The 14,675-nt window shown below is 44.0% G+C and overlaps 1 protein-coding gene across 2 annotated transcripts in view; it reads left to right on the top strand.

Annotated features, from left to right (window-relative positions):
- Positions 1-14,675, top strand: part of BCL6 (BCL6 transcription repressor) — a 155,352-nt gene that overhangs the window by 20,138 nt on the left and 120,539 nt on the right. For both annotated transcript variants that reach the window (XM_068281223.1, XM_068281222.1), the window contains exon 2: positions 5,861-5,978. The gene's annotated coding sequence lies outside the window, so the exon portion shown is untranslated. The remainder of the gene's footprint in view (positions 1-5,860; positions 5,979-14,675) is intronic.

A 14,675-nucleotide genomic window follows, 5' to 3' on the forward strand; every position in this document is an offset into this window, starting at 1 on the left:
ACCTCTTGTTCCCCCTGTGTCACCTCTTGTGCCCCTTGGCTTCCCCATCACTTCCTGTGCCCCCGGCTTCCCCCCATGTCACCTCTTGTGCCCCCAGGCTTCCTCATGTCACCTCTTGTGCCTCCAGCTTCCCTGTGTCACCTCTTGTCCCCTCAGCTTCCTCCTGTGACATTAATGTCCCTCAGCTTCCCGTGTCATCTTGACCCCTACCCGTCTTCCCTTTGTCGCCTTGCCCCCCCTCCCCCCCAGCTTCCCTGTGTCACCTCTCTTGTCCCACAGATTCCCACCGTGTCATCAATGTCCCCCCAGCTCCCTGTGTCATCTCTTGCCCCCCCCCCCCCCAGCTTTCCCGCGTCACCTCTCTTGTCCCACAGCTTCCCCCATGTCATCAATGTCCCCTCAGCTCCCCATATCATCTCTTGTCCCCCAGCTTCCCTTCGTCACCTTGTCCTCCCAGCTTCCCCCCTTGTCATCTCATGTCTCCCCAGCCTCCCATGTGTCATCAATGTCGCAAACCACTCCGTGTCATCTCTTGTCCACCCCCAGCTTCCCCCCCCTTGTCATCTCACGTTCCCCCAGCTTCCCCCCTGTGTCATTAATGCACCCCCCAACTCCCTGTGTCATCTCTTGTCCCTGGGGCCCCAGCCATGTCACGTTTAGTGCTCCAGCTTCCCCCCCCCCCCCCCCCCTTGTGCGCCTTTTCCCTGACTCTCCCCTCCCTGTGCTCCGTGCCCCCCTTCTCCATTAACTCACATGGCCCCGATGCCTGCTGCTCTCCTGCTCACTGCATGGCGTCCAGACCGTCACTATGGTTACTTCCGGCGTGCGCATCTCATGACGTCAAATGCGCACCGCAAGTAACCATGGTGATGGCCAGGACGCTATGCAGGAGAGCAGCGAGTTCTGGCGCGTGGATTGGGGCTATCATGTGAGTTAACGGAGAAGGGAGCTTGGAGCACAGGGAGGGAAGGAGGGGGGATTCGGGCAGGGACAAGGCGCACAAGGGTGGTGGCAGCCAGGTCCAAGAGAGAGGCCCAAACAAAGGGCCCAGCTTGTTGTAGTTAGCGGAGGCACTGTGTGTGTGGGGGGGAGGGGGTTAGGGGGTTCTGGCAGGGGTCCCGGGCCCCCTGTGGGCCTCGGACCCGTCAGTGGAGTCATAGTTGTCCCCCCCTGATGGCGGCCCTGTTTGCAGGAGACTCTAGAGACCAACCCACTGCTTAATTTTCAAATTATCTGCCAGGCCATTTTGATTACACATTTGCTCTGGTACTGTGTGTATATAAGGAGGACCTATAGTCGGTTCAACTGACTTTGGTTCATTTTCTAAGGGAAGATTTCAAAGGGTGGAATTAATCGAATTAACCAGAGTTCACCAGCAATACACCAGAATTCAGCTTTACAACAAGGTGATTTCCTTTACCTTTTTTTCTCACCTGCATTGCTGAACACTATCCCAGCCCAGTGAAAATCTTCCTTCCTCTCTCCTACTCCATGTTTCCTCCACCATTCTTCACTCATCTACCCCAGTCCATACCACTGCCCACTTCATTTCTAAACAACCAATTGTACTCTTTTCCGCTCACTCTCTCCCTGGCTCACCTCCCTTTTCACAGCCATCTTCCTCCCAACCCCTCACCACCCCCCCCCCCCCCCCCCCACACACACACACACACACACACACACACCATTACCTCTTCCTCCACCTGATTCTCCAACTTGCCCCTCTCCTTTCTCCCACCACCCTCTACCCTCCCATCCCTAGACCCCTAATCTTTCCTAAACCCCAGCCCCACCACTCTCCCCCTGCATATGCAGACCACCACAGCCTAACCTCATTCCCATCCACCCCACCCCTAGGCTCTCTCTCCCTCTCTTTTTTGGTTTCTGTAATGCTAAATCTGTTCACAACCAGCTCACATGTATCCATGAGCTCTTTATCTCCAAATCCCTCACTTTCCTTGCAGTCACAGATACATGGCTCCCACCCTCTGACTGTATTGCGGATGCTGCCCTCTCCTATGGGGGACCACACCTCAGTCACACCCCCAAACCTGAAGGCAGGACAGAGGGAGCGGTGGGTCTGCACCTCTTACCATCTTGCACCTTCCGCATCCTCTCACCACCCCCCTCTCTGCACTTGTCATCCTTTGAGGCCCATACAATCTGCTTCCACTATCCCCTCCCAGCGGTCCTATATCACCCCCTAACTTCACTCTTCCTTAACAACCTGGTCTCCTGGCTTCCCCACATCCTGTCACCTGACCTCCCCACCATACTCGGGGAGCTTAACCCCCCCACTGCCATACAGCTACTCTCCCTCACCAACTGCCTCTGCCTCTTTCAACACACAAACTCCCCCACCCACCGTGCCAGTCATACTCTTGACCTCATATTCTCCAAGTCCGCCTCCCTCAGAAACCTGGACAATGCACCTTTCCCTATCTCTACCCAACCCCTCTTCAGCTTCAACATTTCCCCAGACACCCCTTTTCTCCTCTCCCCTAAACCTGGTCAATGGCAGAGAGACCTGCGTAATCTCAGCACGCCATTTTAGCAGGCCCCCTCCTCTCCCTCTCCTATCACCTGCCCACCCTCACATGCCCCAATGAAGCAGCTGCACAATATAATCTAGCCCTCTCATCTGCTTTAAATGAAGCTGCCTCCTCAATCGTCTGCCCTAACAAGCCCCCCAACCCTCGCACACAGCCTACAAATGTAACCTCAGAAAGTAAGCAGCCGAACGGAAATGGAGGAAATTCAAATCACATCTCGATTCTGATTTCCTAGAATACAAGACCAAGCTGCTACTCTTCCACACTGCCCTCTCTGAAGCCAAACAAAGTTACTTTGCAGCCCTGATCGGAAGCCAAGCTTCCAACCATTGATGGCTTTTTGCCACCTTTAATTCCCTACTCAACCCCACTCTTCCCCCTCCAAGCGCCTCCCTCTCAGCCAATTACTTTGCCGACCACTTCACCACTAAAATTGCAACAATTTACAATGAAATCTCCCTCCTCCATCCTTCCTATCCCATTTCCTCTCAGGGCGTCCCCTCACCTGCCCTCCAGCTGCACCCTTGTCTCATCCACCCCTCACCTCTTTTGCTCCTGCCACTATTGATGAAGTCAACCTGTTGTTGGCGGCTTTCCCTTTCACCTCCTCCCCCCTTGACTCTGTACCCTCAAACACCCTTCACCCCCCACTTCCCTGTCCTGGCCCAAGTCCTCACCTCCTTGTTCAACCTCTCCTTTTTCCACAGGCACCTTCCCCAAAGCCTTCAAACAGGCACTGTACTTCCACTGCTGAAAAAACCTTCATTTGACCCATCCCTACACTTAAACTATTAAAGTACCACCCAATCTCCCTCTTTCCATTTGCCTCGAAATTCCTTGAACATCTGGTCCACCAACACATTACCAAATACCTCAACACAAGACTTGACCCCCTACAGTCTGGATTCCGACCTATACACTTAACTGAAACAGTCCTTGCCAAAGTGGTCAATGACCTTACCCTTGCCAAAGCCAAAGGCAGTTACTCCATCCTGTTTCTACTTGACCTCTCCTCTGCATTTGATACTGTAGATCACCCCCCTCCTCCTTCAATCATTACAGTCCATGGGCATCCATGTGCTCGCCTTTGCTTGGATCTCCTCCTACCTATCTAATTGCTCCTTCATGACTTCCTTCAATGACTCCTCCTCAACCCTTGCCCCCCCCCCTCAGTCGGGGGTCCACCAGGGCTTTGTTCTGGACCCCCTTCTGTTCTCAAAATACACTTCTTTAATTGGCAAACTCATCTCCTCTCTGGGCTTCAAATACCACCTTTATGCCGACACTCAGATTTACCTCCATAGCCCTGATCTTTCCTCCACCATCATGTACAAGATCTCCTCATGTTTTTCAACTATTTCCTCCTGAATGTCAGCTAGGTTTCAGACGCTTAACCTAGACAAAACTGAGCTCCTGATGTTTCCACCAGTGGCGTTCCTACCATTGGGCGCAGGGAGGTGTGGCGCTCCGAAGACTGACAGCCAGGTGGGTGTCGCCACGACCCCCCATAGTTGCAGAGCAGGAAGTGAAGAGCAGCGCTAGAAGGAGGGGTGACAGGGACAGCGGCGGTGGGGGGGGGACATATCCCCCCCCCCCTCCCTCACCTAGGTCCCCTCCTTCTGCCTCTCTTCTCCTCCAAAATGACAGCGAGGGACAGCAAACGGGCATTACCCGCCATGGCGCACTTAGTATGCCACACTCACACTCGCTCCTTTACTTTTTTTGGGGGGGGGGGCGGGTGTCTTATAATATCCAGCACCGGGTGTCAAATGCCCTAGGTACGCCACTGGTTTTCACACTACCCTGCTGTACCCTTCCCAGATTTCCACCTCACAATCAACAACACTTGACACAATCGACAACCATTTGCCCTACCTCCCAGGCCCACTGCCTGGACGTCACCCTGGAATCTGCCCTTTCCTTCATCCATTACATCCAAAACATCACCAGAGCCTGCAATTTCCACCTCCGTTATATCTCCGAAATCTGCCCCTTCTTGACCCCGGACACTTCCAAACTGCTCATCCATGCCCTCATCATCTCACGCCTTGATTACTGCAACTCTCTTCTGTCTGGCCTCCCCTTAAAAAGGCATTGCTCCACTTCAATCAGTTGTGAACATGGCTGCAAGGCTCATCCATTCTTCTCACAGCTCCGCTTCCACAGTCTCCCCTCTGTAAATCCCTGCACTGGCTCCCTATCCGATTCAGGATAAGTTTAACAATTCTATGCCTGGCCTATAAATCTGTGCACAAAACCTGTCCTACCTACATATCGGAGCTTGTTCACAGGTATACATGAGGTCTTAATATTAATATAACCTCAGATAAACAACATTGCTTAACATATCAATCTGTGTCATTATTTATTTAACTGGGTCAAAATACAGACACTGTGTGAAAAATTCAGTACACACTTACCAGATACATGCCAATGCACTCCATTAAGATATTTGTGAAGTCATCATGTCACTTCTAAAAACAATTAACAAATAAGCTTCTTCTTTCTATGGTAGACGTATTTGCCATTGCCTCTTTAATGCTCAATGTACCTAGTAGATGCTCAGGGGATTGTGTGACTCTGTTTAGAGCTACAGCAGTCAACAAGTTTAATTTAAATTTGAAGGCTTCAGGCAAAACTGTAATTTTACCTTCAAATGTAGGGGATCTTTCTCTGTATCTGGTAATCCCTGACCACAAGGATTGCTAGGATTACTACACTATTTGGTTTAGAATGTAATGCTGGAACTGCTTGTCAGTTTAAGACCACTTTTTTTGCAAGGTGCTAAGATTCTGCAACTCTTGATCTATGCAACTACATTTCTGTAGAAAAATATTTCAAAAGTTACAAGTATTACCTCTTGTATATTTAAGAAGCAGTCATCACATGACCAGACCATGAGTCTCGTACTTCTGCTTATATAAAACCCTTTGCAAGTGCCCATTACAGGAAATTTGTATACTTTTAGTAAGCACAGAACATTTGAGACAGATCTGCATCCAGAATTGTCTTTTTAGGCATGCAGTCAAATGACTGCTTATTCTATGGAATGTAACAGGTATTTGCATTTTCTTTTGAAATATTTTATTAAGGAAAGGTGATGGAAGTTGTGCTGTGGATGTTGGATAAAACTTTTTCCAGAGATTTGTTTCCAAACCCAAAATCAGGAAATTTTAATATTCATTTAGTAACACACTGTTTTATATTAAACATGCATAAAAAGTTTTGTAAAACATATTACAATTTTTGCAATATAGAAAGTAAAATACCTGTTGCACGAATTAATAGTTCTTCATTTCCTTTTCCAGCTACCTCTGTCCCTTCACCAGTTAATCTGAAGCTATGAAAAGCTGTCACTCGGGGTGGGGGTGTGGCTTCAGCAGAGAGTGCGATCCCTCGTCCCCCTGCATGCTCATGTGACTTAAGGTAGGTAAAGTCAGTAGATTGGCAGAGTAGGAAAACAGAGGCGCCAGCAGGATAAAAGTGAATAAAAATTTAAAATTTGCTAGGAGGAAGTCGTGGACTTACCTCCATAAAGCAGACACGTAAAACTGTCTGAAGTTAAACACATACATTTATTGTAAAGTACCCCAGGGTTGCAACGCGTTTCGCAGGATTAAACCCGCTTCATCAGGCATTAAAGTGGGGACAACAACAGAAATTCGGACAAAGTAAGTAGAGCGCCTCTACTTGCTTTGTCCGAATTGCTGTTGTTGTCCCCACTTTAATGCCTGATGAAGCGGGTTTAATTCTGCGAAACGCATTGCAACCCTGGGATACTTTACAATAAATGTATGTGCTTAACTTCAGACAGTTTTTCTGGTCTGCTTTATGAAGGCAAGACCACCACTTTCTCCGAGCAAATTTTAAAGGTTTTATTCACTTTTATCCTGCTGGCTCCTCTGTTTTCCTATTGTTATACCGAGTCCATGCCTAGGTGGAGGGGTGCCCTACTCCTTTCTTTCCAATCTACAGAGAGTGACTTCTTAATCCTGAGTGAGGACAGGCTTAATCTCCTCACCTGCCTATACAGTGGTTGCCTATGGGGTAACCCTTGTTTGTGAGTATATTTGTCTCACTTTTCATCATTTACATTTTGTTCCTGACATACTACACCATATTGGGCTCTTGGTCTCTCCCTCTTAGATTGGCAGAGAGTCATTAGCTGTCAGTCAACAAGTGTCTGTGCAAGGCTACAGTTGGCAATTATTATTATTTTTTTTATTATTTTTTTTAAACTACAATGTTTTCAGTGTAATTAATGTAAAATAATGTTTGATTAAATGCATATTTAAAAACAGGTTAAACTGGGGCTTTAAAGAGAATCTGTACTCGAAAATTCTTACAATAAAAAGCATACCATTATTTTCATTATGTTCTCCTAGGCCCCTCTGTGCTGTTTCTGCCACTCCCTGCTGCAATCCTGGCTTGTAATTGCCAGGTTTAGGCAGTGTTTACAAACAAAAGACATAGCTGCTAACCAGAATGTGATAGGCTGAGAGGAGCTCAGTCTGTGACTCACACAGAGCCTGGAGGGGGCATGGAGAGGGTGTGTATATCTTCTGCCTATAACAGCAGGCAGCACATTCCTGCCTGAGCCTGACAAAGCCGTCAGAGGAAAGAAGATTAGATTATATAACAGAGATAATACAGCCACTGTGCAACTAGGAAAGGCTGCAGTAAGACAGACCACGTTAGAACAGGTATAGGAACTTATAGGATAAAGAAATAAGGCTGAAAATGTTGTTACAGAGTCTCTTTAAGCACCTTTAGCCCAACTTGAACATGTCCCATACAGGCCAGTGGATCTCAGTAAAATGTGATGATGTCCAAAAGGCAGACTTCCTGTGAGACAGGTCGTTTTAGTACTTGTTCTGCAATGCACAGCGTATGATTTAGGCCCTGCCATAGATCATAATGTAAATTACGTTATTAATTACATTATAGTGGCACAAGAGGAATTTCAGTGAAATCACTGTAATTCATGTGCCGGCAGTAATCGGACCCCGAATTACACCACCAAATGAGTAAATTAGGTAATCAGCAGGGAAATGTATTTGTTGTCTTCCCCTAGATCACCTAGCACAGAGAGAGATGTCTCTCAGCTTCTTGCACCCAAATTTACACTGCTGGAAAAATACATGAATGACTCCCTGGCCTGTTACAAAAATATTATTACTTTGAAGGTGGCATATAGCATCATGGGGTTCTCCATTTTAAAGTGTTTTTGAGTGAGTGTAAAATAGTGATTTTTAATAAATGTTTGTATGTTTGGACTTGGAATGAAAGAATCAACATCAGTTTTATAGTTGTTAAGGCTGAATGAACCATGGGCCCGGAAAAACAGACACACTGGGAATGGCGTTTGGTCCATGACATTTGCGATCACTGACTCTTTTCATTCAAAGTAAAACTTCTGGCTATAATATTTCTTTTAGAACATCAGTGGAGATGAATGCAATATTTATGCAGCATTTCTATCCTTGCCAAGAACGTAATCAAGTTAGCTTCAGTTTTATAGTATCAGATTAGGCGATGTATGCAGGCTAAATGTACCAGCGTGTAGTGCCAATGCCCAGTCTAAAATGCATGTACTTCTTTAAGGATACATCATATTTCAAGCCAAAAATGCCCTCAAATGTCGCTAAACACTTCTGCGTGACATTTCCTGGATGATTGTGAATAGGAAACAGCAAAACAACCCAGTTTCATTTCACATTAAGTCCTTGTGTATGTTAATAATTTCCATTCCAGAGATGCAAAACTAAAATTATTACTTTTGAGAGTGCACATTTTTATAGATTGGTGTCAAAAACAGATTTGCAAAAGCTTTTGTGAAGATACCACATATTCATGAAGCTTGCAAATCTGTAGGGGAATAAGGGACTAGCTTTTTTAAATACATCTGTATTACACAGAATAAGGTGGAAATGTGCACAGCACACTATCAACCTTTACGATACATAGAAGATTGCGGAACTGTGCATTATATGAACGTTTATAGTGACAGTAGTAATGCACTATTAGGTGCAAATATGCAAGATATAATTATTATTTGTATTATAATTATTGTTATTGATTTATCCAACTTTACAATAGCAGCAATGCACCATTATTTACAAAAACGCACAACATCAACCTTTACCGTATCAATATTAATGCACAATTATGTACAAATGTGCACAATATTAATATTTAAAGTAACAGTACTAATGCTCGTTTATGTACAAATATGTACAATATAACATTTTTGGTAACAGTAGTAATATAGAACAAATCTTTACAGTAACAGTAGTAAGACACAATTAGGTGCAAGCATGCATAATATTAACCTTCTATTTTAAATTGAAATAATCAAAAACACCCTTTTCACCGCAAAACTCAAATCTACGCAGTTATATATCAGCAATGGTAGGGACTGACTGCCTTTGCTGTGTAGTGTGCGCACAGCCAAAAAAACAATCCACTATTACTGTATCTATACACTAAGGCCTCTTTCACAGTGCGACGTTAAAGTCGTATGTTAAAACAACATTTAATGCAGAATAACTCACTGCAATGAAAAATCAATGCCCCATTCACAGTGCACACGTTGCGTTGGTGGCTAACGCTGCATGTTAAGTGGAAGTACTGCATGCAGTGCGTTATACACGTTATTAGCTGCGTTGGACTGTCTGCACATGCTCAGTTTTGACTTCGAAGCATAATTTTCATTGCCTGTATGCTCTACTGTATGCAATGATAACGGGGCATTAAGTTGCATTACGACTTTTTTGGGGTGTTGTGTTGTAATTTGCGTTGTGACTTTAATGTCGCATCAAACTGCAACGTCCTACTGTGAAAGAGGCCTTAAGGACAAAAGGAAAAGAGAGCGCTTCTTGGTGTATTACCCTTTATTTTCAAAATAATGTGCTTTAGGTATTGTATGTACAAAGATACAAAAATTATTGCACAATATGGGCTTGATTCACAAAGCCGTGCTAACTGTTTAGCACGGGTGTGGTAAACAGTTAGCACCTGAAGTGCCGTTCGCGGACTTTTGCATGCGCAAAGTGCCGCGATGCGCGCGATCGCGGACTTTTACGCGCACAATTTGCCGCGAATCGCGGCAAATTGCTCGTGCAAAAGTCCGCGATCGTGCGAATCGCAGCACTTTGCGTGCGCAAAAGTCCGCAAACGGCACTTCCCGTGCTAACTGTTTAGCACACCCATGCTAAACAGTTAGCACGGCTTTGTGAATCAAGCCCTATATATGTTGGCAGCATTGCCTGTATACATCCAAGTCTCTTCTGCGGTATTGGTATATTGATTATTATTATTTTGTATATATATCATTAGTTTATCTGTCCCTTCCATTATCGATGTTGCACATTTCATGTACAATTTATGCAGTTGCAATGTGTGTTTCTACTTTAAATAATTCAAGTGGAATCCATGAGTTGATGGGTGATTCTTTGAAAAGCTGGTAATGACATAACTTGCAATGTTTTTATATAATTTTCCTAATCTTCATACTTGACTTGCTATTTGTAAATAATGTATTCTGTTGAATTCAATTGTGACTTTGGATCCATTGCTTTGAGACTTTCTCCTATCCCAGTGATCTGCAAACTTCACTCTCTAGCTGTTAAGGAACTACATGTCCCACAATGCATTTGCCTTCATGAATCATTACTGTGGTTGTCAGACTCCCGCAATGCATTGTGGGACTTGTAGTTCCTTAACAGCTGGAGAGTCAAGTTTGCAGATCACTGTCCTATTGTAACAAATTTATCTGGTGTTGGCTCTGGAGGCTGCTCTGATAGTGTTGAGCAGCTGGAGGAAGCTTCCTCTTCCTCTTTGGTCAGTCGCATCCCCGGCTCCCCTGTAGACGTGAGTCAGCATGTTTGCATCCCCGGCTCCCCTGTAGGTGTGGGTCAGCGTGTTGTTTCTGGCAATCTCCCTAGGAGGACGCGCGCAGCTCAGAGCTGCCGTTATAGGTTAAGGAGGCGTGTCTGAGGTGTGTCAGCTGATTCCTGTGGTCAGCTGACACTTGCTGCAGGGATGTTGCTGACTGGTCTGATTTTCCTGTGGGCTTGGTCTGTGCTCTATTCCTGCTATATAAGCCCTGGGCATTCAGTTGCCCGCTGTCCGTTATAGCTATCAGTTCACTGAGCGTTAGACCTTGTCTTGATACTGTGCCTGGTCAGCTAGTTATGTAGACACTGACGACATATATGTACTCTAGTTAGAATATATATATGTATATGTTTATATATATATATATATATATATATATATATATAAATATATATATATATATATATATATATATATATAGTAAATTGTATATTATTCTGATTGTTATTCTGTGTATGACCCGGCTAAACCCTCACTCTGATTCTGTCTCCTCCTTGTCTGTACCTCAGCCATCTGATCTAAGTGTATGACCTCAGCCTGTTCAACATATTTGTCTTTGTCTCAACCTTCTGTACTATAGCCATCTGACCACCTGTGTATGATTTCAGCCTGTTATTGGCCTAGCCTTGCCTCAGTCCTATTGTACCGCTGTAATTCTGACTACACTTGTATGACTTTAGCTGACGATCTGACCACGATTTATCTATTCAGTGATTACGTCTTACACCCATCGTCACACCTATCCACTTTGTCGATCAGTGCAAGTCCCATTGCCCAGCAAAACCTCGTTCCAGTGTGATTAACAACACTCCCATTGAATATTCAGTAGCTGGCTCTGTTAATTAACTGCCGCATGCTCCATGACTCACCTAACGCGAGAAAGACGCTGTGCGTCAAAATGCGTCATCAGACTAAGGTTCACTGAGCTGGCTACACTAGAGGTAGACTTCACTCCAGGCAGTGATATGATCGCACTAACCCATTGCCTACAGTTGATTGTGGAGGTGGTAGGAATTCCCTCAGTTGAGCAGATAAGCCTGAATAAGTTTTATATCTTGTAGATGCAATACCTTAAGTGCATCATTTTGCAACTATAGGGTAATACACCAAGGAGCACGCTCTTTTCCTTTTGTCTTTCAGCATAACCTATCCCTTGTTTGAAGAGAGCAGCACCAGTTAATATTTGAGTCTTTTGAGATTCACCACATTAAAGCAGAGTGTCTCTCAAACATCATCACCAATCAGACAGGCACACTCCAGCGCACATATCTCCTCTTCTATTGCTTCGTATCTATACACTCCCAGACCCTGTTAATCCAGTCAAACGCTCCCTTTATATTTCTGTCCCTACAGCTAGAGTAAAAGCGAGAAACAGAATGAGAAAATCTTCCCTCTCTCCCCTTTATAAAGATATGAGTGAGGATGCCCTATTCCTATTGGTTGCTAGGGTCAAGCTTTATATGGCTTGGTCTTTTTGCAACAATACCTGGGAGTTCTCCACTGGTTTCCCAAAGAACAGTTTTCTACACATTTTCGGCAATCATGGCAAGAGACCACTACTTTTGCCGCAAGTGCTCCTTTTGGGTAAGGTGCACTCTTCAGGTCTAATGGAAAATGAATGTCCCATATGCAACTCTCCTGAGTTTTCTCCTAGGAGATAATTTTTCAAATTTCTTTTAAAAAATAACTTTTCAGCACTCTGCAATTGAAAAAGTACCAAAACATAGCCGAAAAAGTGCTATCAAAAATATTTTGAGCATTTTCTTGCTTGCTGGTGATTTAAAAAGCATTTTATTTACAAGGAGTGAAAATATCACCTAGGAAAAAAACACAGGTGGCCATATGCAATTAAAATTTTCACCTGAGTTTTCTCCTAGGAGATAATTTTTATTTCCAATTTAGAATAACTTTTCAGCACTTTGCAATGGAAAAAAATAGCAAAAGTAGGTGAAAAAGTACATTCAAATTTATTTTGAGTATTTTTTTTTTTTTTTTGCACTTTGGTGGTTTAAAAAGCATTGTATTGGCGTGTTTGAAAATATCACCTAGGAGAAAACTCAGGAGAAAAAGTTAATTGCATATGGGCTAAATTAAATGTGTCAAATGACTGCTTACTCTCCATGTGCAATCATACCCAATAATGGCCCATATGCAATTCACTTTTTCTCCTGATTTTTCTTCAAAGTAATTTTCAAACTTGTCAACAAATTGCCCTTCAAATCACCAGCAAGAAAATACTTAAAATAGTTTTGACAGTACTTTTTATCTACTGTCTGGTACTTTTTGTAATTGCAAAGTGCTGAAAAGTTATCCTAAATAAAAGATGACAGGTTATCTCAAGGAGAAAACCCAGGAGAAAAAGTTAATCGCATAGGGTCAATGTGTCCATCAGTGGTAGTATTTTAAAGTTTTTTTGTTTTTTTTTTACATTTTGGAGAACTTAATAAAGTCCAGGATGTGGAGAACAAAGGAGAGTGTAGTGCTTCCGTGTGAGGCAGGGCTATGGGCTGTAGCCCTGCCTCACACGCATCTGTCAGCGGCGGATATTCGCCTCTCCCTGCCCCTCTCAGTGAAGCAAGACTGAGAGGGGCGGGGGAGAGGCGGTGATCTGCTGCTGACAGACGCGTGTGAGGCAGGGCTGCAGCTCATATCCCTGCCTCACACGGAAAAGCTCCCTGTAGTGTGACCCGGGGAGTATGGGGGTATTTAGGTACTGCGGCGGGGATGCGACGGTTTAGTTAGGGATAAAGTATTAAACATATTTATGAAATAAAAAACATTTTTTTGAGACTTCAGAGTCTCTTTAAGTTCAGTCTCAGATATCTGTCAGCCATCTACAATGAGGCAGCTGATGAGGCAGTATGAGAGTATTGAGGACAAAGGGAGACAAGTAAGGAGTGAACATGTATGTGATGTGATCATGGGTGTGATCCGCATACAAGTAGTGTTTTAGACGTAGAATGATATGAGATTCCCAAAGGAGCAGGTGTATGTAATAAATATTTGATGGTTGCTATGGGCAACAGCACTACACCTTTGTTCGCCACCATATCCCAGAACGTGTGATAACTTGACACTCATCACAGCAACAGCACAGGAGATAGAACTGCTTAGACATCGTCAAAGGTTAAGGTGTTTATTCTGAAAACAGATATACAGATGTGTTCCACAGCAATCTTATTTTCATTACATATTTTGTTAACTCAGCAAAGCAATCGGTCTGTCTTAAGCGTTGCGGCTCTTGGTCTATCCCTTGTGAATAGACCAGGCTTTCTCTTATGGTACATCTATGCTAGTTGCACTTAGTGTATATACAGCATACAGATAATGGAAGTTACACGAAGGTAGGAAGTTAATAGAATTAAGGTTGAAGTCTGAAGCTAGAAGGTGTAAACTAAAAGTGGGCTCTGGAGCCCGTGTTGGCTATTTTATCCTAGCCACTAAACAGTTAAATGTGACATCACCCAGCAGGGATGAATCAATAACCCATCACCTGCTATTGGCTGATAAGAACACGTGATAGCATGACAAGCACAGTCTTTACTGCGCATGCGCTGGAAAATTCCATTTTCCAATGACCTATTCCCTTATTCTTAGGAGAACATTGTTTTCTGTTCCCTGGCTATTGTTTACCTTTAGGAAATATGAAAACACTTGAAGTTTACCCCACAAGGCCTGGAAGTCTGTACATCGAGCTTGATATCTATTCTATGGCCTTGTGGAGCCAGAGCACAAAGTTCTACTGAACATCAGAACTGTAATTCCTCCAAATGTTGGTATGTCATCTAAAGAGACACTCTGCTGAGCAAGTCTTTTCTTAAACCATTTATGTAAAGTGACTGAGGCCTCCGAATTCAAGTATATCATACTTAAATTCTAACAGTGTAAAGAGAGAAGAGCAGAGGTCCAAGGACTGAATCTTGCAGAACACCTCAGAGACACGTGAGAGGAAGAATCTTAACTGAAATAACATTTTAATCAATAGTTGGATAAATAGGAAATAGGAAAAATAGGAAGAGAACCCAAAGAGATTAGTGTCACCGTTCATGAAAGGGTGCAGGATTTGTAGTAGAGTGATCAGCATTTCCATTCAAGATGAATGGTCCAGAAGGAGGAGAGAAAATAAGTTAAAGTGAACCTCCAGACTAAAAATCTACTCAGCTGCACTGAAAAGGCTTGGTGTTTTTTTAACAGTTTCACAGCATCAGAACTTTGTTTTTCTTA

The sequence above is a fragment of the Hyperolius riggenbachi genome, chromosome 4, assembly GCF_040937935.1.
Source record: "Hyperolius riggenbachi isolate aHypRig1 chromosome 4, aHypRig1.pri, whole genome shotgun sequence".
In the NCBI taxonomy this organism is placed as follows: domain Eukaryota; kingdom Metazoa; phylum Chordata; class Amphibia; order Anura; family Hyperoliidae; genus Hyperolius; species Hyperolius riggenbachi.